At 57.4% G+C, this 24848-nt stretch overlaps 1 pseudogene across 1 annotated transcript; it reads left to right on the top strand.

Annotated features, from left to right (window-relative positions):
• Positions 1 to 4700: 4700 nt before the first annotated feature.
• On the top strand, positions 4701 to 17882 carry LOC308530755 (histone-lysine N-methyltransferase PRDM7-like; annotated as a pseudogene). Its single transcript has 10 exons — positions 4701 to 4769; positions 4863 to 4986; positions 5141 to 5250; positions 8755 to 8911; positions 9501 to 9602; positions 9802 to 10073; positions 10481 to 10548; positions 11654 to 11847; positions 14313 to 14528; positions 17706 to 17882. The product of its transcript is annotated as a histone-lysine N-methyltransferase PRDM7-like (transcript).
• Positions 17883 to 24848: the final 6966 nt, after the last annotated feature.

Raw genomic sequence — 24848 nt, 5'->3', positions numbered from 1 at the left:
AGTCCTGGACACCGCCCAGTGGCTGAAGGCTTCTTGACGGACACTCGCAGGACCCAGGGCAGCCAATCACCACGGGGGGTTGGGAGCGCGGGGCGGGCTCTTTCCACAGGATTCTGCCCTTGACTGGCAGGAAGGCTCCAGCCGGCGCCCCGCCCTTTTCGCGTTTCTGACCGCCCATTGGCGGGCAGGACCCCGTGACCGCAGCACTGATTGGCGGCTGGCGCTGACGCTCTGGAGGCGGGAAGCTCCCCCTCGCCCCGCCTCACACCTCCTGAGGGCGGGAGCGCGCGGCCAGGAGCGCGGGTTTGAGGGGACCTCGGCCAGGTGCGCAGTGCGGCCGGGAGACGGACAGGAAAACGGGGGCCTCGCGTGGGAACCCCTTGGCCTCCGGCCTTCAAACCCCCAGCCGAAGACCCGGGGTGTCCTCCCGAGAGGCTCCCACTCTGTCAGCCTCCACGGACCCCAAGTCCGCTAACCCGGAGGACCCCCGGTCTCAGCGCCCAGAGGAACGCTCAATCCCCCAAAGCTCAGACCCAGCACACCCCGAGCCCGGGCTCCCTAACCACGGCACCCAGGAAGACCAAATCCCCAACTCCGAGACAGAAACCCTGGAGGCTGTCCCTGAGACCCCAAATCTCTTCACAGGAGTCCCAAATCCTCTGACCCGAGCACCCAACTTTCCTGGCCAGAAAGACCCGGATTCTGTCCCGCGGGCCCGTCTCCTCAGCCAGCGACTTCTCTGCACCTTGAGGCGCCTCCTCCCGCATCCATTGCTCCAGGATCGCGGGTGCCATTCCCGAACCCGGTTCCTCTCGGCACAGCCCCCCCCCATTGTCAGGGCGCCACCACCTCCACCCCCAGGGCCCTCAACGCCCCCACCGCGCCCCTCAGACCCCTCTGACCGCGCCCCTCAGACCCCCTGACCGCGCCCCTCAGACCCCTCTGACCACGCCCCTCAGACCCCCAAACCGCGCCCCTCAGACCCCCCACCGCGCCCCTCAGTCCCCCCCGACCGCGCCCCTCAGACCCCACCTGACCGCGCCCCACAGTCCCCCCAGCGCTCCCCTCAGTCCCCCCCGACCGCGCCCCTCAGACCCCCCAGACCGCTTCCCTCAGACCCTCCAGACCGCTCCCCTCAGGCGCCCCTCAAACCCCACCTGACCGCGCCCCTCAGTCCCACCACCGCTCCCCTCAGTCCCCCCCGACCGCGCCCCACAGACCCCCCAGACCGCTCCCCTCAGACCCCCCAGACCGCTCCCCTCAATCCCCCGACCGCTCCCCTCAGTCCCCCCAGACCGCGCCCCTCAATCCCCCCAGACCGCGCCCCTCAGACCCCCCAGACCGCACCCCTCAGTCCCCCCAGACCGCTCCCCTCAGACCCCCCAGACCGCGCCCCTCAGACCCCCCAGACCGCTCCCCTCAGTCCCCCCAGACCGCGCCCCTCAGACCCCCCAGACCGCGCCCCTCAGACCCCCCAGACCGCTCCCCTCAGTCCCCCCAGACCGCTCCCCTCAATCCCCCCAGACCGCGCCCCTCAGACCCCCCAGACCGCGCCCCTCAGACCCCCCAGACCGCTCCACTCAGACCCCCCACCGCTCCCCTCAGACCCCCCCTGACCGCGCCCCTCAGTCCCCCCAGACTGCGCCCCTCAGACGCCTCAGACCGCGCCCCTCAGACCCCCCCAGACCGCTCCCCTCAGGCGCCCCTCAGACCCCACCTGACCGCGCCCCTCAGACCCCCCAGACCGCACCCCTCAGTCCCCCCAGACCGCGCCCCTCAGTACTCCCTGACCGCGCCCCGCAGACCCCCCAGACCGCTCCCCTCAGTCCCCCCAGACCGCGCCCCTCAATCCCCCCAGACCGCGCCCCTCAGACCCCCCAGACCGCACCCCTCAGACCCCCCAGACCGCTCCCCTCAGACCCCCCAGACCGCTCCCCTCAGTCCCCCCAGACCGCGCCCCTCAATCCCCCCAGACCGCTCCACTCAGACCCCCCACTGCTCCCCTCAGACCCCCCCAGACCGCTCCCCTCAGACCCCCCAGACCGCGCCCCTCAGACCCCCCAGACCGCGCCCCTCAGACGCCCCAGACCGCGCCCCTCAGACGCCCCAGACCGCTCCCCTCAGACCCCCCCAGACCGCTCCCCTCAGACGCCCCAGACCGCTCCCCTCAGACCCCCCAGACCGCGCCCCTCAGACCCCCCCTGACCGCGCCCCTCAGACCCCCCCTGACCGCGCCCCTCAGACCCCCCCAGACCGCTCCCCTCAGACGCCCCAGACCGCTCCCCTTAGACCCCCCAGACCGCGCCCCTCAGACGCCCCAGACCGCTCCCCTCAGACCCCCCAGACCGCTCCCCTCAGACCCCCCCTGACCGCGCCCCTCAGACCCCCCAGACCGCTCCCCTTAGACCCCCCAGACCGCTCCCCTCAGACGCCCCAGACCGCGCCCCTCAGACCCCCCAGACCGCGCCCCTCAGACCCCCCCTGACCGCGCCCCTCAGTCCCCCCAGACCCTCCCCTCAGACCCCCCAGACCGCTCCCCTCAATCCCCCGACCGCTCCCCTCAGTCCCCCCAGACCGCGCCCCTCAGTCCCCCCAGACCCTCCCCTCAGACCCCCCAGACCGCTCCCCTCAATCCCCACACTGCTCCCCTCAGACCCCCCCTGACCGCGCCCCAGACACCCCAGACCGCGCCCCTCAGACCCCCAAGACCGCTCCCCTCAGTCCCCCCAGACCGCGCCCCTCAGACCCCCAAGACCGCTCCCCTCAGTCCCCCCAGACCGCGCCCCTCAGACCCCCTACCGCTCCCCTCAGTCCCCCCTGACCGCGCCCCAGAACCCCAGACCGCGCCCCTCAGACCCCCAAGACCGCTCCCCTCATTCCCCCCAGACCGCTCCCCTCAGTCCCCCCAGACCGCGCCCCTCAGTCCCCCCAGACCGCGCCCCTCAGTCCCCCCAGACCGCTCCCCTCAGTCCCCCCAGACCGCGCCCCTCAGTCCCCCCAGACCGCTCCCCTCAGACCCCCCACCGCGCCCTTCAGTCCCCCCTGACCGCGCCCCAGAACCTCAGACCGCGCCCCTCAGACCCCCCACCGCTCCCCTCAGACCCCCCAGACCGCGCCCCTCAGACCCCCCTGACCGCTCCCCTCAGTCCCCCCAGACCGCGCCCCTCAGACCCCCAAGACCGCTCCCCTCAGTCCCCCCAGACCGCGCCCCTCAGACCCCCCACCGCTCCCCTCAGTCCCCCCAGACCGCGCCCCTCAGACCCCCCTGACCGCGCCCCTCAGACCCCCCACCGGGCCCCTCAGACCCCCCACCGCGCCCCTCAGACCCCCCTGACCGCGCCCCTCAGACCCCCCCTGACCGCGCCCCTCAGACCCCCCACCGCTCCCCTCAGTCCCCCCAGACCGCGCCCCTCAGACCTCCCAGACCGCGTCCCTCAGACCCCCCCTGACCGCGCCCCTCAGACCCCCCTGACCGCGCCCCTCAGACCCCCCCTGACCGCGCCCCTCAGACCCCCCTGACCGCGCCCCTCAGACCCCCAAGACCGCTCCCCTCAGTCCCCCCAGACCGCGCCCCTCAGACCCCCAAGACCGCTCCCCTCATTCCCCCCAGACCGCTCCCCTCAGTCCCCCCAGACCGCGCCCCTCAGACCCCCAAGACCGCTCCCCTCATTCCCCCCAGACCGCTCCCCTCAGTCCCCCCAGACCGCGCCCCTCAGACCCCCCACCGCGCCCCTCAGTCCCCCCTGACCGCGCACCAGACACCCCAGACCGCGCCCCTCAGACCCCCAAGACCGCTCCCCTCAGTCCCCCCAGACCGCGCCCCTCAGAACCCCCACCGCTCCCCTCAGTCCCCCCAGACCGCGCCCCTCAGACCTCTCAGACCGCGCCCCTCAGACCCCCCCTGACCTCGCCCCTCAGACCCCCCTTGACCGCGCCCCAGACACCCCAGACCGCGCCCCTCAGACCCCCAAGACCGCTCCCCTCATTCCCCCCAGACCGCTCCCCTCAGTCCCCCCAGACCGCGCCCCTCAGACCCCCCACCGCTCCCCTCAGTCCCCCCTGACCGCCCCCCAGACACCCCAGACCGCGCCCCTCAGACCCCCAAGACCGCTCCCCTCAGTCCCCCCAGACCGCGCCCCTCAGACCCCCAAGACCGCTCCCCTCAGTCCCCCCAGACCGCTCCCCTCAGTCCCCCCAGACCGCTCCCCTCAGTCCCCCCAGACCGCGCCCCTCAGACCCCCCAGACCGCGCCCCTCAGACCCCCCCTGACCGCGCCCCTCAGACCCCCCAGACCGCGCCCCTCAGACCCCCCCTGACCGCGCCCCTCAGTCCCCCCTGACCGCGCCCCTCAGACCCCCCAGACCGCGCCCCTCAGTCCCCCCAGACCGCTCCCCTCAGTCCCCCCAGACCGCGCCCCTCAGACCCCCCCTGACCGCGCCCCTCAGACCCCCCTGACCGCGCCCCTCAGTCCCCCCTGACCGCGCCCCTCAGACCCCCCAGACCGCGCCCCTCAGTCCCCCCTGGGACGCCCCAGCCGCGGCGGGAAGGAGGCGCCCCCTGGTGGGTCTTAATGGCCGCGGCCCCGGCCCCTGGTCCCGGTCCCGGTCTGTCCGGGGGTGGGGGGGGTGGGAGGGGTCCCCTCAGCGCCTCCTCCTCCCACAGGCACTGCGGCCTCGGGCTGGGACTCGGGTGGCCGCACCATGAACCCCGACAGGGACCCGCAGGAGCGCCCCGAGGAAGAGGCTGGGAGAGCGGGGCGCAGGCCCAAGGTGAGGGGGTCCGCGGGGGGTGGGGACAGGGTGGAGGCGGGGCGCCCCCCTTCGGGCCGGGGCGGACGGACGGACGGACGGTCTCTCCCCCAGCCCAGGGCCGCCTGCAGGGACGTGTCCGTCTACTTCTCCCGGGAGGAGTGGGCGCAGATGGGCGCCTGGGAGCGAGCGCGGCACCGGAACGTGAAGAGCAACTACGAGGCGCTGCTCAGCATCGGTGACCGGGAGGGGGGACGGGGCCGCGGGGGGCGGGGGCGGGGGGGGGGGGGCTCCGTCCAGGGCCCCGGGCTCCGCCCCGCCCGGCGCTGGCTCTGCTGTTCGTCCCTCAGCTCTTCGCCCGCAGGACAGACTCTTTCTTTCTCTCCTTCCAGGTCTCAGGGCCCCTCGACCCGCCTTCATGTGTCGCCGCGGGAGGACGGCCAGGCCCCGGGCGGAGGACTCCGAGGACTCGGATGACGAGTGGACCCCGAGGCGGCGAGGTGCGGGCGGAGGGCGCGCAGCTGCCTGACCCCGACCCGGTGTCGGTCGGGCGGCCTCTCGGGAGTTACCGGGGAGGAGCAAGAGGCAGAGCAGTTACACACCAGGGGCTGTTCACATAAACCCCTTTTTATGAATCATTTATTTTACAGAGAGAGGGAGAGAGAGAGAGGGAAACCTCCATCGCTGCCTCCTGCCGGCCCCCCACCTCACGGTTCATAGGTCGAGGCTCAACCACTGGGCCACACTGGCCAGGGTCATAGAACCTCTTTCAATGTGTAACAATAATTATATACAGATTTAGTGTTGACACTATCACAGAGGTCCCCCATTTCTCCCCCTTTTCTCACCTTCACCCAGACCCACCCCCCAAATCTACAATAATAAAACCATAATATGCAAATCCAGGGCGGACCAGCTGCAGGACCCACCAGATGACCGGGCTATGACACCCACTGGCGCCAGGCCAGCCAAGGCCTGTGAAACGCAATTGGTCCGGCCCCACCATCCCCCATGATGCCCTGCAGAGAGAGGCCCAGGCCACTAGCCACTGGGTCATCAATGGGGGCTCCCCGTCACCCCAAAGAGGGAGGTCCAGGCCACCAATGCAGAGCTGGGGCTGCTGAACGGGACCTCCCTCTGCAGGCGATGGATCGCAGGGCTCCCAGACTGTCAGAGGCACAGAGGGCACAGGCCGGGCTGAGGGATTCCCACCTCACCCCCCCCACCACCATTCCCCCGGTGCATAAATTTATAAATTTCGTGCAACGGGCTTCTACTTTAAATATAGATATTGAACAGAGGATGAAGTACAGATGGGGTTTTGTCTATTTTTTTAAAATATATTTATTGATTTCAGAGAGGAATAGAGAGAGATAAAAACATCAATGATGAGAGAGAGCCATCGATTGGCTGCCTCCTGCACACCTGTGGGATGAGCCCGCAACCCAGGCATGCACCCTTGGCCGGAATAGAACCCAGGACCATTCCATCCGCAGGTTGATGCTCTATCCACTGAGCAAAGCTGGCTAGGGCTATTTTTAAACATTTTAAGAAAATTAGCTGATGCTCCCAATAAAAGCATAAGCCTAATGAAACCTCAGAAAACATTTTCCAATCATCCTTGGTCTGTCCTGGGATTACTCTATAACTCAGAATTCTGAAAGATAAAAATCTCCAGATTTTGAAACAATTACCAACCAAAACTGATTTCTCACCCGGCAGGCGTGGCTCAGAGATTAAGTGTCGACCTATGAACCAGGAGGTCACAGTTCAATTCCCGGTCAGGGCACACGCCCAGTTTGATCCCTGGTGTGGGGTGTTCAGGAGGCAGCTAATCCATGATTCTCTATCATCATTGATGTTTCTCTCTCTCTCTCCCTCGACCTCTCCCTTCCTCTCTGAAATTATATATATTGTTGATTTCTCACCATCTTTTAGCTAAACCTTCTTGGGTGGCCTTCAGAGTGGAACAGAATAAACATCAGAAGGTGAGTATTTCCCAAATCCTGTGGAAAAGAAAATCTTCCTCCTGGATGCAAATGCAGGGAAGAGGAGGAAAAAGCAGAGTGCACCCTAGGAACTGCCACCTTCCTTTCCTGACCTCTTCAACAAAATGCCCAATATCATCTTAGTCGTTAATAACATCAGCAACAATAGTAGCTACCATGGGTTTTATCTTCACAATGCTTCAGACTCTAAGAATTCTACGTGAATAAACTCACTTAAACCTTACCACAACCCTATGAGGTAGGTACTATAACTATCACCATTTCTGAAGAGGAAACTGAGGTTTCAGACATATACAAGTGTTTGATTGTATGTCTGAAATCACAGTATCGGTGGTTGTGCAATCTAATCCATAGCTTCATCTCTAAACCACTTACAAGCTCATTAAAATTTCCATAGTTTTATGCACTTTCCACTGTCTCATCCATACATGATTACATCTTTCACTGACTGATGATTCCAAACACAGTTCTCTGCTATGCTGCAGTGAGAAATGCACTAAGACTTCCGACTTGCAGAAGCTCACTGATATATAGGCAGTTTGCACAATGCATGGTCCCAGATGAAGATGGATATAGCAACCCCAGCATCAGAGCCTCCCAGTCAAATAAAAGAAAGCATCTCTCAACTCTGGGGAGCTTCAGGTTTGACGATTCAGAAATAATAAACAATAAAGTGACTTAAGAACTTCATAGAGTGACACACTATTCAATAGAAGCTCATCTGGAACTGGTTTTGAATGCTCATTCCAGTCAGAAGAAGTATGGCTTCTTTCTCTGAGCTCTAATTAGGCCAGTGTCATCTTGTTTGAATCATTGGCTCCGCCTGCCTACCTCTGCATTGTGAGCTCTTTGGTTCACACCAGATTCTTCTCAGAAGTCCCAGGCCCAGCTCAGGGTCCCTGAGGGCCCCCTGAATGTTTGCTGAAAGAGTGCTTTCAAATTTACAAATTAAACTAGAGTAGGGTCAAAGAATAATGAAGATAAATTACATGTGATTTCAAATATAGAGATGGCTGAGAGGTACATTGATAGCAGGACTGTAATCTCACATTCATACTGTATCAATGAAGTGCTCACAGAACACTTTGGTGAACATCATTATATTTCATGTTCATTATAACATTAAGAATTAGCATGTTATAGGTCAGGAAAATGAAGAAAACAGGCTAGTAGCACAACCTTATTCAAACAGAATTGGTGGGAACCAACTAATCTAATTACAACTATTCTTTTCATGATATAGTAAATTGCATATTTTAGCATAATTTCCTTTATTGTCATGATAGGTTTCTGCCAGCCATTTCTTTTTAAAAAATATGTTTTTACTGATTTGAGAGAGAGAGGAAGGGAGAGAAGCATCAGTGAGAGAGAAAAACATGGATCAATAACCCGTAATTGGGGCATGTGCCCTGACCGGGAATGGAACCGGCAATGCTTCAGTTCAACCAACTGAGCTACACCAGCCAGGGCTCTGCCAACTATTTCTTTCTTTCTTTTTTTCTTAATCCTCACCCAAGGATATTTTCTCATTGATTTTTAGGGGGAATAGAAAAAAGAGGGAGAGAAAGAGAGAAATATCAATGTGAGAGACACACATAATGACTGGTGGCCTCCTGCATAAGCCCAGACCAAGGTCCAGGCCAGGGAGGAGGATCCTGCAACCAAGGAACTCGCGCTTGACGAGAATTGAACTCAGGACCCTTCAGTCTGCAGGCCGACACTCTATCAACTGAACTACACTGGTCAGGGCCCAACTATGTCTTATTCTCTTCCCAGTATCCTTCATTCTCAATGTTCTATAAAAGAAAGAGCCTTAAGGCATGGGTTCTAGTCTTCGATTCAAAACCCACATTGGCCATTTCTTTTTCCTCTAATATTCATACTTCCCAGGTATTTCCAAGAGTTGTTGAAGTGTTCATTAAAGTCATGTATATCATAAACCCTACATAATTAAATAAATGTATGCTACCTTTTAATATGTGACTTTCACACTGAAGGCAAAGTCCAGGACGCCATTAAGTAATGAGTCCAGTTTGAAGGAATTGTCAGGAACAGCAAAATTGTTGACCACAAGTGGCTCAGAGCAGACCCAGAAACCAGTGCCCCCTCCTGGAGAAGCAAGTACCTCCGGACAGCACCCTAGATCAAAATTGGGTAAGTTCAATAATTTGGAGATTTCAGTTCCACTAATTCCTCTAGAAAGGCTGGTCAGTATAGCCTAGGTATGTGGGGTGGACTTTCAACAGGCCTGGATTTGAAACTGGAGTTAGCACTGAAGCTTTGAGCTAATCTTACAAACTCTCTGAGCTTCTGAATGCTAATGTATATAGTGAACATAAGGAAACATGGGACACATATAGTTTGAAAGCATTACATTAAATCTCAAACAATTGACACATGCAAGTTGTCCAATAAATCCATCTGTGATAAGAGCAACCATATTCTCTTGGTGTTGTGTGCCCAGATCTTTACTCAGTGCCTAACACATAATGTGCCCTCAATACATACTTTATGAATGACCAAAGCTTGGAAGGTTGAACCTGATAATGGGATCATCTAGAAACTAAATTTGAATCAGCCATCGGTAGTCAGTGTGGCGTACTAGTCTTTTAGTTAATGGAGGAAAATACCAGATACTATAAAGAACAGGTGATCATTTGATGGGAAGACATTGTGTGTTTTCTGACAAGACAGGGACTCATGTTCCAGACCCCCTTCGTTCACCAGCTCTTCTCTCATGTAGACCTCAGGAGAAAGGAGATCGAAGTGAAGATGTATAGCCTACGAGAGAGAAAGGGCCATGTCTACCAAGAGATCAGCGAGCCCCAGGACGATGACTACCTCTGTAAGCTCACCCTCACCAAGGAGCATGTTATGTCCTTGATGCAATAATTTCACCTGGTCTTTGGGTGCCCAAATCATTCCCTTCCTCTCGTGACCGGGAATATAGGATTGAGGCTCACTGATGTGAGCTCCTTCTGAAGCTCTTCATGTGCAGGAACATGCACTGCACCCTGACTAATCCCTGTTGCTCTTGCCTCCAGATTGTGAGAAGTGTCAGAACTTCTTCATTGACAGCTGTGCTGTGCATGGGCCTCCTACGTTTGTAAAAGACAGTGCCGTGGACAAGGGGCATGCCAACCGCTCAGCCCTCACTCTGCCCCCTGGGTTGAGAATCGGACCATCAGGCATCCCTGAGGCTGGGCTTGGAGTGTGGAATGAGGAATGCGATCTGCCGGTGGGCCTGCACTTTGGCCCTTATGAGGGTCAGATCACAGAAGATGAAGCCACAGCCAACAGCGGCTACTCCTGGCTGGTGAGAACTTTACCTCTTCCCTGTCCTCTGGCTTCCCGTCCCTCCTGTGGCTTGGTTGGCCCCACCTTCTACATGCTAGGACATGGATGGGGACCATATGGTTAGTTAGCTCTGTGTACTGGGCGGACTTTGCATGAACATGGAGCTCCTCTGTAAGGATCAGAGGGTAAATGGGAGCAAAGTGGTACAGACTCCTCCCTTGTGGGGCTCCTGCTTAGTGGACAAATCGACTCCGACGTGTAGATGATGAGTAAGAAAAATATCCTGTGATCACCATTGGCAGTTGAATCACCATGCAGGCTGAAAGAGATTTGATGACAATAGAGTAAAGTAATTTTCCTATTATGCACACACACACACACACACACACACACACACGGACTTTAACCTCTTTTCCTGAAATGCAGATCACCAAAGGGAGAAACTGCTATGAGTATGTGGACGGAAAGGATACATCTCAGGCCAACTGGATGAGGTAAGGTCACTAGGCTTCTAGGTGCCAGAGGGGACACTCATGCCTCACAACCCACATGTCTGTCCTTCCCATCATGCCTCCCTAATGGTCTCCCTCAGTCCTCTGTTCCCCTTTTTTCTCCATACAGTGATCTTGAACATCAAGAGACATTTAGGAAAAGAGGTGGTAAAAGTACAGCATATGTCCTCAAAATACAAGTCTCCAGTTTGGGCACTGACTGGGAAAACCTTGAGGACCCTGGATTGCTCTGTGATTTATCTAACGGACATTAGTTAAACACCTACTATGTTCAAGTTAGAGGAAGGAATTCATTACTTACACAGATCACACAATCCATGACCCTAGGGAGGACTTACTGCAGACAGACATGAAAAATTTTATTTCATTAATATTTAACTATAGTTTTCCTATTTTTCAATAAGTGCCCAGTGCCCAGATAGCCTTAATCCAAGGATAGTCTAAACCTGTGAGGTCAGCACATCATCCCAGCCTCAGTTCTAACTACAACTGGGTGCTGGAGCCGGCGGAGTAATAGTGCTCATGGCCCTTTCCTGAGGGGCTCTCTTGTATCAGGGGAGACAGATTATGAATAAACTACTATTGTTCTGTGTTATTTTTCTAACACAGAGAGACCTCCACGTTTCTGAGGGAACCTGGGGGAGGCAACTGAATGATGCCTTCAATAAAGTGTGGGGAGACTCGAGAAAGGCCTCTGAAGAGAAGGTAGACTTGGGCTGAGTGTTGAATGATGTGAGCTGATCGGAAGCAGAGTGCTAGATCAAGCCCTGAGTTCTGCGGTGTGACAGAGAACCTGATTTAGAGCTTAGAGAAGCTAGAGGACACCGGGTTTGATGGGGAAGTCTGGAATGAGGCTTTGGGAATGACATTAGGCAGGATGAGCACTGTGAGCAGGACTTAGAGACAGGAATTCACATGACCTTGTGACAGAGGCTCGGACATTGAACAGAAGTTTCCCCAGGAGCATGGGGGTGGGTGCCATCAGTGCTGAGGGCCTTATGCATCAGTGAGGAGCTGGACACGATATGACAGGTAGTGGAAGCTCATCGCCTGTGGTTTTCTTTCCTTTCATCTGCCTCAACGCCAGGTACGTGAACTGCGCCCGGGATGACGAAGAGCAGAACCTGGTGGCCTTTCAATATCACAGGCAGATTTTCTACCGAACCTGCCAGGTCGTGAGGACGGGCTGTGAGCTGCTGGTCTGGTATGGAGAAGAGTATGGCCAAGAGCTGGGCATCAAGTGGGGCAGCAAGTGGAAGACAGAGCTTGTGGCCGGGAGAGGTGGGCACCACTCTTCTTCAACATGGAAAGAAAGAATTCTTAGAAGTTTTCATGCTCCAACTCTCAAGTAGAGTAAAATCCACTCTAGAGTCAGCAAAGCTTCAAATCAGATGCTTCAGAAATGGATGGCTCATCACATAGGTCTTTGATTCTTAGGAACAATTTTAATATTTTTATTTTTGTTCTAATTTTTAAAAATATGCTTTTATTGGTTTTAGAGACAGAGACAAACGGAGAGGGAGAGAAATATCAATCTGCTGCCTCCTGCATGCCCCCTACTGGGGATCAAGTCCACCACCCAGACATGTGCCCTGACCAGGAATCAAACTGGCTACCTCTGGGTGAACGGGACAATGCTCAACCAACTGAGACACACTGGCCAGGGCCAATTTGTGTTCCATTTTTAAAAATATTTCATGCACAAAATGCACAGCATCATATAGTGCTGAAAGGGTTAGAGGCAAAAAAAGAAGTTTTTAGGCACTTACCAGCTCTCTCACCTAGGTGATTGTTTGGGGGGGGGGGGGGTTAAACACTTTTAGCTGTTTCTTCTTCATTTACTCCATATTTCTAAATGAAATGTGTGTGTTAACATGCATTCATTATTTCAGTGACTTGTCATGTGAATTCCTACTCAGTGCCACATAGGTTTTCCTTGAGCCGGAAATACAGATTAACACGATGTCAGAATCACTGCTCCTGAGCAGCTGGCTGGTGAAGGAGGGAAGCCCCGGCAGACACATGTGCATGTGCTTAATATTACACAGTGGTTAGCGCTTCGGAGAAAACGGGCCCAGGACTAGTGCCTAGGGATCAGTGTGAGGGGAGGGTGGGTGTGTCGGATTCTGAAGGTCAGGGAAGGGCTTCCTCAGGAGACAACACTTACAACAGCTGTGGCACAGGGTCCCGGGCAGAGGGAGCGGCTGGTGCAGGGAAGGAAAGAGGTGGGGTGTTGAGCTGGCTGAGGGCTACTCCCGTCTCAGTCTCGGTACAGAGGGTGAGAACGGAGGTTGGACAGATGCCTAGCAGCCTGGAAATACAGCGCCTATGATCCAAGCTGAGATACTGGGGACTTCCTTGAGTGAGACGGGACAATTGGGCAGTTTTCAGCTGCAGAGTGGCATGTTCTAAAATTATGCTTTGTGAATTTTTTTGGAAAATAAACTTCAGTGGGGAATCCCCTCCGAGATTATTTCAACTCCAAGTGAGAGAGGAAGGCGGACTGGCTGGAGAGGGACGGGAGTCAGGAGTGTAAGAAGCAGGGTTGGGGAAATATTTTTGTTGTTGTGATTAATCCTCACCAGAGGATATTTTTCCAATGATTTTTTTTTTAAGAGAGAGTAGAAGGGAGGTAGAGAGACAGAGAGAGAAAGACATCAATAGCTTGTCTCCCACACACACCCCAACCAGGGCTGGGGATTGAGCTTGCAACCAAGGTACGTGCCCTTGACTAGAATCGAACCCAGGACCCTGGAGTCCCCAAGGCGACGCTCTATCTACTGAGCCAAAATGGCTAGGGCATGGTTGGGGAGATATTTTGAAACAGGACTTTGTAGTGTATTTGAAGCAGGCTAACACTGAAAGAAATCAAGTAGGAATACTGTGAGAGGAAAGACGTATTTCCATTTTATGATTTGTGGAAAACTGAGAGAGAAGCAATTGCTAGTTGGGGCCTATGGTTTCTCTATTTTTAACTATTTTTAGTGATTTGAGAGAGAGAGGAAGGGAAACGAAGAGAGAGATAGAAATATCAACATGGATCAGTTGCCTCCTGCTGGGATAGAGCACAAAACCTGGGCATGTGCCCTGACCAGGAATCAAACTGGTGACGTCCTGGTTCATGGGTTGATGCTCAACCACTGAGCTACCTGGCCAGGCCTGTGGTTTTTCTCTTTAACATGACTTAGAAGATACATGTATATGGAAAGGTCACTATATTCCAACCCATGTAAGGAGTGAAATGGCTTCTGATGGTCCTTGGTCTGTAAGACCTTTTTTCTTTTCAATCCTCACCCAAGGATATTTTTCCATTGATTTTTAGAGAGAATGGAAGAGGGAGGGAAAGACAGCGGGAAATATCGATGTGAGAGAAACACATCGACTGGCTGCCTCCTGCACACGCCCTGACCAGGGCCCAGGCCGGGGAGAAGCCTGCAACCAAGGCACATGCCCTTGCTGGGAATCGAACCCAGGACCTTTCAGTCCACAGGCTGGGTCTCTATCCACTGATCCACACTGGCCAGGGCTGTAGAAAAGACTTTTGATATGGGGTCTCTGGGTTTCTGAAGAAGAGTAGTGCAGACAAAGAAAAAGAAAAGTAGACTGTGAAGGAACACTTTGTGGGAGGCAGAGCTTGCACTGTCAACACAGAATGATTCCGGGGACGGGTCTTCCCAGGAGACAGAGCATACGGCACAGGCAGCCTTGCCCACACCTGCCCTGACCAAAACTTTCTCCTTCAGCAGAACCAAAGCCAGAGATCCACCCATGTCCCTCCTGCTCTGTGGCCTTCTCCAGTCAGACATTCCTCAGCCAACATGTGAAACGCAATCACCCCTCTGAGATTCTGCCAGGAGCATCTGCAGGAAAACACCTCCAGTCAGAGGAACCCGGCCCAGAGCGTCAGAATCAGCAGCAGCAGCAACATCCTGGTCCACATGACTGGAATGACAAAGCTGAAGGTCAAGAGGTCAAAGGAACGTCCAAACCTTTGTTTAAAATGATCAGGCACAGGGGAACTTCAAGGGCCTCTTTCAAGCCTCCCAACCGACAAGCAGGGAGCTCCAGTGAGCATGAGAGAATAATGGAGGAAGAGCCCAGCACAGGCCAGAATGTTAATCCAAAGAACACAGGCAAATTATCTGTGGGAGTAAGAATGTCAAAAACTGTAACAATCAAGCATGGAGGGTGTGGGCAAGGCTTCAATGATAAGTCACATATCGACACACACCAGAGGACACACTCAGGGGAGAAGCCCTATGTGTGCAGGGAGTGTGGGCGAGGCTTTACACATAAGTCACATCTCATCAGACACCAGAGGACACACTCAGGGGAGAAGCCCTATGTGTGCAGGGAGTGTGGGCGAGGCTTTACACATAAGTCCAATCTCATCAGACACCAGAGGACACACTCAGGGGAGCAGCCCTATGTGTGCAGGGAGTGTGGGCGAGGCTTTACAGATAAGTCCAATCTCATCAGACACCAGAGGACACACTCAGGGGAGCAGCCCTATGTGTGCAGGGAGTGTGGGCGAGGCTTTACACAGATGTCACATCTCATCACACACCAGAGGACACACTCAGGGGAGAAGCCCTATGTGTGCAGGGAGTGTGGGCGAGGCTTTACAGATAAGTCCAATCTCATCACACACCAGAGGACACACTCAGGGGAGAAGCCCTATGTGTGCAGGGAGTGTGGGCGAGGCTTTACAAAGAAGTCCCATCTCATCAGACACCAGAGGACACACTCAGGGGAGAAGCCTGGTGTTTGCAGGGAGGGTAAGTCAATAGCCCTAAATCGCACCTCAGCAGCTGTAGGTCAAGTGTAGGCACCACATACCTCATACCCCAGCTCTGAGGGGGCTTCAGAGGAAGCCTGCTGGCCCCTTTCCCTCCCCAAGAGTGTAATTAGTCCAGAAGTAACTGGTCAAACATCCTCCACTTTTATGAGGAGAGGCAATAGACAAACCGTTCCTTAAGTGCTGCCGGGATATAAACACCAACGTCCCTCATGGTGTTTTTGGCCTTGTTTTAATAAAGTTTGTGTCCAGACAAACCTGAAGCCGACATGCCTCATCCCTCTTATCACTGAAAGCAGAGTTCCAGGCGGGCCTCAGAGAACCCTCAGCCACAGACCTGAACCCGGGAAGGTGGAATCTGGCGTCAGTCCAGTGAGGTTCCTGCCAGGGAGAGGGATTGAGACAGACTCACCAGGAACAGGAATCGCCCCCACCAGCCCCTTGGCTTCTCCTGGCTCCTCCCCTGATTCCTCCGACCGCTGTAGCCTCAGAGGTGAAAGCCAGGGAGGGCGCGTGTGTGTGTGCATGTGTGTGTATTTGTGCGTGCGTGTGTGCGCCCCTGCACGCACCTGTGCTGCCTCAGTCTGGGCACTGGTTGCCCTCGCCCTTCTTGCTGCCTGTGTAGCGTTGGCATCTCGCCTGGGGCACAGCATGTCTGTCCACAAGGGTTTGAGTCTCAGCTCTGCCCTCACAACTGTGTGACCTAAGACAAGACCCCCAAGGTCTCTGTGCCTCTTTACAATCTATGAAGCGGGAGGCTGACCCGGCCTTTGGAGTGTCATTCAAGGTTGGGTCAACACTGGCGCCTCTGGCTCAGGGTGGCTAGCACGCGTGTCTCTCGGTGAACAGCGTCTGCCAGGCCTTGAGGTGGACAAGGGAGGCAGAGGGCGTGGGGCCCGGGAGCCAGTTCAGAGCTCGAGCAGCCCCACTGCTCTCTGCGTGGACTCGGCTGCCTGAGCAGGAGGCGTGGGGTCAGGCATGGACCTCCCCCCGGCCACCCCCTCCCACTGAGGCTGGGCAGGCAGCACTGCGAGTGACCAGGACACAGGCCCTCACCACCCTGCTGAGAGCTGCTGGGTGCACCTCACCTCACAGTGTGTGCGACGCCCACCTCGCAGCAGCTCCTGGTGCCTGGCCTTGTACCTGGGTCCGCGGGTCTAACCCTCCCCTGACCCGTCTGAAATCCTTAACTGCACGTTTCTTACGGGGAGTCTGATGGGTCAGGGACCCGCGTGAGCAGAGCAGGCAGGCCGTGTCGGTCATTCCTGGCCACCGGTTCACAGGTAACGTCCACCGAGGCCAGGAGCACCGACCCTCGTGGGCCCACGGGTGGGAGTCCAGCGAGGCTCCAGGGAGCAGGTAAGCGTCTGCCTGGGGAGGCGACGGGGCCACAGCAACCAGAGGCCCCGCTTTCCTTACAACAGAGCGGACATCAATGCAGGGAGCGGGCACACGCGGTGAGGGCCCGTCACCCCCAGCCTGAGGGACCAGCACAGCACCTGTTCCTGGAGGAGAGCTCCTGAAGGGGGCACCAAACCCACGACCTGGGACCATGGCCTTCCCTCTCCCAGCGGCTGGCGTGGCTCAGTGCTTGAGCATCGACCTATGAACCAGGAGGTCAGGGTTCAATTCCTGGTCAGGGCAGAGGCCCGGGTTGTGCGCTTGATCCCCAGTGCGGGGCCTGCAGGAGGCAGATCATCAATGATTCTCTCATTGATGTTTCTCTCTCTCTCCCTCTCCCGTCCTCTTGGAAATCAATAAAAACAAAAAGAAAAGACCCTTCCCTTGCCGTGACCAGGCTTGTGAAGAGTCTACATGAACTAGGGGATTTCAATAATAATTATCCATTATTCTTTTCTCTTTTTCATGCTTTTTAAGGAAGGAAGGTGTGTGTCTTCAGTTTTGTTTTCCCTCCCTGTGCAGCCCCCACCCCCAACCCCAGAGAAAACACCGTGAACTGTCCATGTTCTGTGGCCTCCGCGATGGGCAGGGGAGGGCAGATCCTGGCGTCCCTGGGTGAGAAGCTGGGACTGAGATACAGTGGGGAGGGGACCCCACAGCACCAGGTGCTGCTCACTCCCCCCCACCTCTCCAGTGTGGCCATCTGCCCCATGGTGGCCCCCACTCCACCTCTGTCTCCCAGGCCCATGAAGGTCCCTCCTTCACAGCAGGGCTGACCTGTGCTGTGCAAATGGCGTGCGGCTCCCAGACCAAAGTCACAAAACGGCACTTTTGCCTCAGCGTTGCTCACAGGGTCTCAGGGCCCCGTGAGCAGGGAGCTGGGAGTGTGCACCCCCCCACACCTGGCAGCTGCTGGAGCTGAGTCCCTGTCCTGCCCCAGGGACACCTGCTGCCTCCAGGGCCACTCCAGCTGCACCTGGTGGCTCCTCAGCTCCTGCACCTGGCCCTGTGCTTGCCCTCGATGGGGCCGGCCACAGTCTCGGGGCAGAAAGAACATCAGCCACCCAGGCAACAGGACGGCCTGGCCACTGCCTCCATCACACCCCCCGCTCTGTGACCCCAGCGGCTGCCACGGGTGTTGAGGGCTCCATCTGCTTTCGCTCAGCTCATCTGCCCCCAGGTAAGGGCACGGCCAGCTTGGCTGGGGACCATCGCTGGGCAGGTGACGGGGTCACTCGCCAGAACAGTCAGCCAAGAACCCAGACCAGCTGACCACCCTCCACAGCCGGGTCCGATGAGCCTGGTCTGAAACTTGGCAAACTTGTCTTGACTCCCAGACATGCCCGGCTTCTGGCTGGGAGCGCACTGATCACCAGGGGGCAGCTCCTGCATTGAGTGTCTGCCCCCTGGTGGCCAGTGCGTGTCACAGCGACGGGTCTTTCCACCATTAGGTCGATTTGCATCTTACCGTTTCATTATACAGGATTAACTCTATTTAAAATTCTGCACATTTTCCGTAACATACCTAGTTGAGGTTGTTTCTTATACAGTGGGGCCTTGACTTACGAGTGTCCCGACTAATGAGTCTTTCGAGATACGAGCCATCTCTCCGCTGATTTTTTGCCTTGAGTTGCGAGCTAGAATTCGGGTTACAAGCCAGCTTCGGATACCCCACCGCTAGTTGGCACAGCGAACGTCACAGTGAACGCCACATCAGCCCAGCATCACGTGTCTCACTCGTTCACTTTAATGATTTGACATATGAGTAATTTGAGTTATGAGCTCCATCACGGAACGAATTAAACTCGTAAATCAAGGCCCCACTGTATATGACAATTTTGACATAATTTTCTGAAATTCAAAGGTTTTGGCTATTTCAGACCTCAGGTCTCTGCTGGTGATGTGTAGTTGGTTTTCCAAGAGGTTCTTCTATCTTTTCATGGAGGTAAAAATACCTCAATTATAGCCACTCCTGCTGCCTTACTATTTTCATTTCCTGTGCTAAGCTCATTGTTTTGCATCATATTTCTTCAATTATCTTCTCCACTTCATTTCCACAACATTCGCTTGTCAGAGTACTTCTTAGTAAGGTCCTTCAATGCTAAACCAAATCCTGTTTTCATCTGTGTTTGGAGGTTTTCAAGGTTGAATTCTGTCTTCCCTTGAAAACTGGGTCGATTTTGCTTGGAGACACTTCTTTCGCGCCGTCCTGAGCCACCAGGACCTGCCGAAACCACGAAACATGTTCAGCCCCCGTTGCAGTGAGGGCTGCACCTGGGGGCTGAGAGGGTGGAGGCGGGCAAAGCACGCCTTTCACGCGATGGAGGAGCTCTGTGGTCGTGGGGAAGCGCTAAGACTCGCTGGCAGGGTGACTCCATGCGAGGCAAGCTTCAGAGCGCAGAGCGGACAGCAGGCGCTGGAAGGAGAGGAATGGAACATTCTGTGGAAAGGACATTCTGACGGCTACTCCCCTGCCCTCCGGCCTCCACAGGCAGCCCTCGCGCTCCCCCCCTCCCTCCCCTTCCCACCTCGTGGTGCTTTGTCCCCACAGCAAACCTCTGCTCACCGCCAGCACCAAGTGTCCCACCAGGAGGGCACCGCCGCCTCAGGCCTTCCAGGGACCAACTCCAGGCATCCCTGTCTCAGCACCCGCTGCTCATCCACTAGAACACGGGAACACCTTCCCTTGCTGTCTGTAATCTGGTGGCCCATGTGGTGTGTCTGCAGAGTCAGGTCGACACCCCAGAGCACCTGTTTTTAAAATGTGGGGATGGGAGAATAGGCGGGAATGAGGGGAGATCATGAGACTGTCCAGGGGAGAGGCTGGGCTGCAGCCAGTGTACTGAGAGGCAGTTCTGAGGTGGCCACTGAGCCCTGGGGACTGGACTGGATCTCCCAAAGAGCTGGGACCGGAGGCCATGCGTCACAAAGGCTGGAGAGAAGCCACCACGTGCCACAGAGGCCCAGGGAGGAAAACATCTCCAAATCCAGGACGTGGACCTGGTACCAAAAGCCACAGTGGCCACCCTGGCCCGGTGGTTCTGTTGGTTGGAGTGTCATCCTGTGCACCAAAAAGCTGCAAGTTCGATTTCCAGTCAGAGCACATACGGTAGGAAGCAGCCAATCCATGTTTCTCTCCCACATCAATGTTTCTCTCTCTCTCTTCCTCTCAAGAAAAAAAAAAATCAGCCCTCGCTGGTTTGACTCAGTGGATAGAGCATCAGCCTGTGGACTGAAGAGTCCCAGGTTCAATTCCGGGTCAGGACACAGGCCCAAATTGCCTCGGCCAGTTGGAGAATACCACCCTCCTGTGCCCCAACCCTGGTGGGCTGTGTGTCACTGTAAAAAAGGAAAAAAGAGCCAAACCGGTTTGGCTCAGTGGATAGAGCGTCGGCCTGCGGACTGAAAGGTCCCAGGTTCCATTCCGGTCAAGGGCATGTACCTGGTTGCGGGCACATCCCCAGTAGGAGGTGGGCAGGAGGCAGCTGGTCGATGTTTCTCTCTCATCGATGTTTCTAACTCTATCCCTCTCCCTTCCTCTCTGTAAAAAATCAATAAAATACATTTAAAAAAAGAAAGAAAGAAAGAGACCACAGTGCACAGGACAGGAGAGCCATGGGTGAGAAGTGGCAGTGTCTGTCCTCCAGAAACACAATGTCATCTGACACCAGGCCCAAGCCCCCCATCACGCAGGCCAGCTGCCGAGGTCTGTCCTGCATGGCCTGTGGCCTGAGCCACTCGCCCACCAGTCGGCCCCACCTGAGGCGAACTCGGGCTGCCTGCCAACTCCCGTGGGGCCGGCACACAGGGCCTCCTGACGAGGCCGCGGCCCGAGCCTGCCGCCTCCTTTCGCGGTGCCGTTCCCGGAGGGGGCGAGGGCGCAGTGGACGCCCCGGGACACCCGCAGGCGGCGCTCCCGGGTGGGACCGTTCTCCGTGAGGACCCGCAGGCCAGCGGTGGAGTGGGACAGGGCCTGGGCCGGGTGCTCAGAGCTCAGCGCACCCACACCAGCTTCCTCCGGCCCTGCACCCACCACAGCCTCAGTGAGAGCCAGTTCCAGGCTTCTGTGGGTCAGGCCTTTCCCTGCCTCCCAGACCATCCCAGAGCCGCTGGCATCTCCATCCTCAGCCTCCTGGGGGGTTCCACAGGGTGGGGGTTCCACACAGGTCTGCAACAGGCGGGCAACATCGGCCTCCGCCACGTCCCCGAGGCCCACGTGGCTGGCTAGTGCCCCGATGCCGCGGCGGAGCTGGGGTCGGTGTCGGGCGCCACAGTGCCAGGGGGCACGCACTCGGGCCAGAGCTTCCTCCAGGCTCTGTTCATGGTGGCGGGCTGCAGGTCTGCCCAGGCCTGGGCGATGTTGTCCACGGCCCTCATGACAGTATAGCTGCGCCAGAACTCCCGCGCGGAGGGCCGGCCTCCACCAGCCTTCTCCCGGACCAGCTGGCCCAGCGTGCGGCGCAGGTAACGGGCCTTGAAGGCGGCGATGACGCCCTGGCTCATGGGCTGGACCAGGGCCGCCGTGTCCTGGGCAGGAACTCCACTCGCACGTGGGCGGAGAGGCTGCCCAGGTGGGAGGGTGGCAGGGTGCACCGTCCAGGAGCAGCAGGGCCCGGTGCGGGAGGCCGTGGCTGGCGCAGGAGCTCTCCACCGCAGGGCGGAAGCAGCCGGTGAGCCAGTCCTGGAAGATGCTGGGTGCCAGCCAGTCGCTGCGGTTCGAGCGCCAGACCACAGGCAGGCCGGCCTTGGAGCAGCCCCTGAGGGCACGCGGGTTCTCGGAGGGGATCACCAGCAGCGGCTTCAGCCTGAAGTCGCCAGCTGCGTTGGCCCAGCAGCAGGGTCAGGTGGTCCTTAGGGGCCTTGGGCCCGGGCCTGGCTGCCCCCTCCAGCGCCAGCAGCATGCGCTCGGACAGCCGCTTCCAGGAAAGGCCCGTCTCGTCCACGTCGAAGACCTGCTGCGGGGAGGAGCAGCCCTCCTCCAGGATGCGGCGCAGCACGGAGGGGTAGCAGGCCGCGGCCTGGGCGTCAGCCACCGCCGGCTCATCCGTGAGCAGCAGGTGGTGGCGTGACTTGAAACGGGCAAACCAGCCATTGCTGGCACCAAAGGTCTCAGCCTGGGCGTCATCGCCCTGCTCCTGCTGCAGCTGGACGAAGAGCCGCCGCCTGGGCCTGGATGAGCAGCGTGCTGACTGGCGGTGCCGCCGTCTCTGCTCCTCGATCCGCAGGCTCAGCCGGCGCTCCATCTGCCCCATCACCACACCCCGGCAGCGGGTCAGCTGCTTGGCGCTGACGGGCGCCGAGGCCTGAGAATTGGCCCGGATCTTGTCTTTGTTGACACGGATCGAGGCGACTGTGGAGGTGGCCAGCCCCAGAGCCCGGGCGATCTGCGTCAGCTTCTCACCCTCTTCAACCCTGCGAAGCCCCTCCAGCCTCACGTGCAGGTGATGGACTTCCGGTCCCGCTGGGCACTGTGGCGGAGGCCGATCCCACCCAGGGGTGCCGTGCCCGACACCTGACGGTGGGGGGTTGTCTTCACTCCGCCTCCGAGTGCCAGGCACCTCGACGAGCTCTGTGCCCCTTGCCCCGCCTCAGTAGCTCCCACTGTGCCCACAACGGCAGCCTCATGACCTCTCTGTAAGAGAGGGACACACAGGCATTAATACGTGAGCACGTGGGAGTCCCACCACTGCCCAGCTTTGCCACGCACTGACACGGAGCACGGAGCCCTGCTCAGAGGCATGCCTGGCCCTTCTGCCCCCACTCCCCACTGCTCAGAGGGCTGCACACTCATTTTCAAGCATTTTTGCATCTAGAAGAGCGTGTCACTTACTACTTTTAGCTCACGACATCAAAACACAGGTGAGACTTCACTCTTTCTTCACCCCCCAAACCTATAACCACACGGGAGCCAAGAGCACCAAGAAACCATCACCACCTCCCAGACACGGACGAGCAGAAGAGCGACCCAGCTCCATGCTTCTCACTCAGACATCGGTCCTCAGTGAGGGAGGCGGGACCAGGACATCCACATCCTAACGCAGGGGCCTACGAACAAATAACCTTATGCGGCAAGAGGCACCGCGGTGCGATTGTTTATCCTGAGAGGGGAGGGAGCCCTGGGTGAGCCCAATGGGCCCTCAATGTGGTCACGGGGTCCTTGTAAAAGAAGGCGGGGTGGGCACTGAAGCCCAGAGCCTCCAGCAGAGCCAGTCCTGCCGGAAGCTTGACTTCAGATTCCCGACCTCCAAGATCTAAGACATTTAGCACTAAGTTAGTAGTGATATGCGACGGAGCCACAGGAAACTCACGCAGAAGGGAAACTCCCTAATTCCTGCTCCCACCGCCCCCTGAGGGAGAGCCACAGCCTGGCCAGCTTCCTGGAGGGCGTCAGGGCCCCTCCTCTCCTTTGCCGAACCCGGACCCGGGCCTTTGCTCCTGTGGCTCCTTCGGCCCAGAGCTGGGGCCCTTGCCTCCTGTCTGTATAGCCTGCTCCCTCTCCTGCAAACCTCTGCTCGACGGTGCCCTCCCCACCTGCTTCATTGTGCATCTGTCACAGGCGGCCTGCGGACTGCAGCCTGTCTGCCCAGCTCTCTGGAATACGCCGGGCACTTTGCAGGCAGCTGGTGGCGTCTGACTGAGTAAATGATTACGGGAAGTACATTGGTGGGACGGGCTTCCCGCCTTATCCCCTTTGCATCCTGAATGCTGTGAGAGTAACGGCCGCCTGGCTGGTCTGGCTCAGTGGACAGAGCGTCAGCCTTTGGAATGAAGGGTCCTGGGTTCGATTCCCGTTGGGGGCACATGTCAGGGTTGCGGCTGGATCCATACTGGGGTGGGGGGTGGGGGCGTGCAGGAAGCAGCCAATCAGTAATTCTCTCTCATCATTGTTTCTATCTCTCCCTCCCTTCCTCTCTGAAATCAATAAAAATATTTTTTTAAAAAAAAGAGGAAAATAGCCCTAACTGGTGTGGCTCAGTGGATAGAGCATCGGCCTGCGGACTGAAGGGTCCCGGGTTTGATTCCAGTCAAGGGCACATGCCCGGGTTGGGGGCTCGATCCCCAGTAGGGGGCGTGCAGGAGGCAGCAGATACATTATTCTCTCTCATCATTGATGTTTCTCTCTCTCTCTCCTTTCCTCTGAAATCAATAATAATAATATGTATATTAAAAAAACAACAACACGCAGTCGGATTATTGCCCTAGAGGGCAGCAGGCGGCCCGAGGTGTGTGGTGTCCTGCTTTGTGCCCTACTGGGTGACACAACTCAAACCCTGGGCTCTCTTTTCTCAGGACAGAAAGCATTTGCATCCTATTCACCTTTGCAACTTAGCAGCTGGACTCTGATCAAAGTAGCGGGAAACAGTTGCTTTGCTGAGGGAGTCACACAGGCTCCCGGTCATGTTTGTTCTCTTTGTCAAGTTTTGGGTGAGTTTTCCTCACAAGTCTCCCTCCAACTTTCTCTCTTGTTGCTGTCACCTTCTCTTAGTCCTTGCAAACCTCAGTCCATCTTACTGTGCCTCTGATTTCTGTCTCCTTCTCCCTTCTGGTGTCGTCCTGTGTCCCTGTCTGTGCCTTGACTCTCCATGTCTGCACTTCTCGTCCCTCTCCTCTCTCCCTTCTCTCCCTCCCACCCCTGACTGCTCTCGCTCCCTGTTGCTAATTATTCTGGCCACCGGCCTCCCAGGGCCTGAATCCCCGACCCGCTGGCTTCTCACCACATTCTCTAGGTCTGAGAGAGCAGAGCCCTTTCCCCGCTGTCTTCTGTCTGCTCACAGACTGGAGCCTCTCACCTGCAAACTCTGGGTCCCTCCCTGCACCCGGTCAGTCACCCCTCACTCCCCCCTCGCCCCTCCCCTCTTTATCCCAGTCCCCTCCCTACGCCCTCATTCCTCTTACTCAGGCTTTTCTGACGCCCCGGGTTGCGCTGGACCAGAGTCGGCTCCACTGGTTACCATGGACACGCAGGGACGCCTACCGCCTGCCAACAGGAACGACCGTCGCGATGCGCACGCGCGCAGGGAGGGCCGGCTGACTACACCTCCCAGGAAGCTCCGGGCCCAGCCTCTCCTCCCACCGGTGTGCG

The sequence above is a fragment of the Myotis nattereri genome (genome assembly GCF_964212035.1).
Source record: "Myotis nattereri genome assembly, chromosome: 15".
NCBI classification, from domain to species: domain Eukaryota; kingdom Metazoa; phylum Chordata; class Mammalia; order Chiroptera; family Vespertilionidae; genus Myotis; species Myotis nattereri.
Note: the sequence above shows the minus strand (reverse complement) of the source record. Positions and strands in the feature narration are given on the sequence as shown.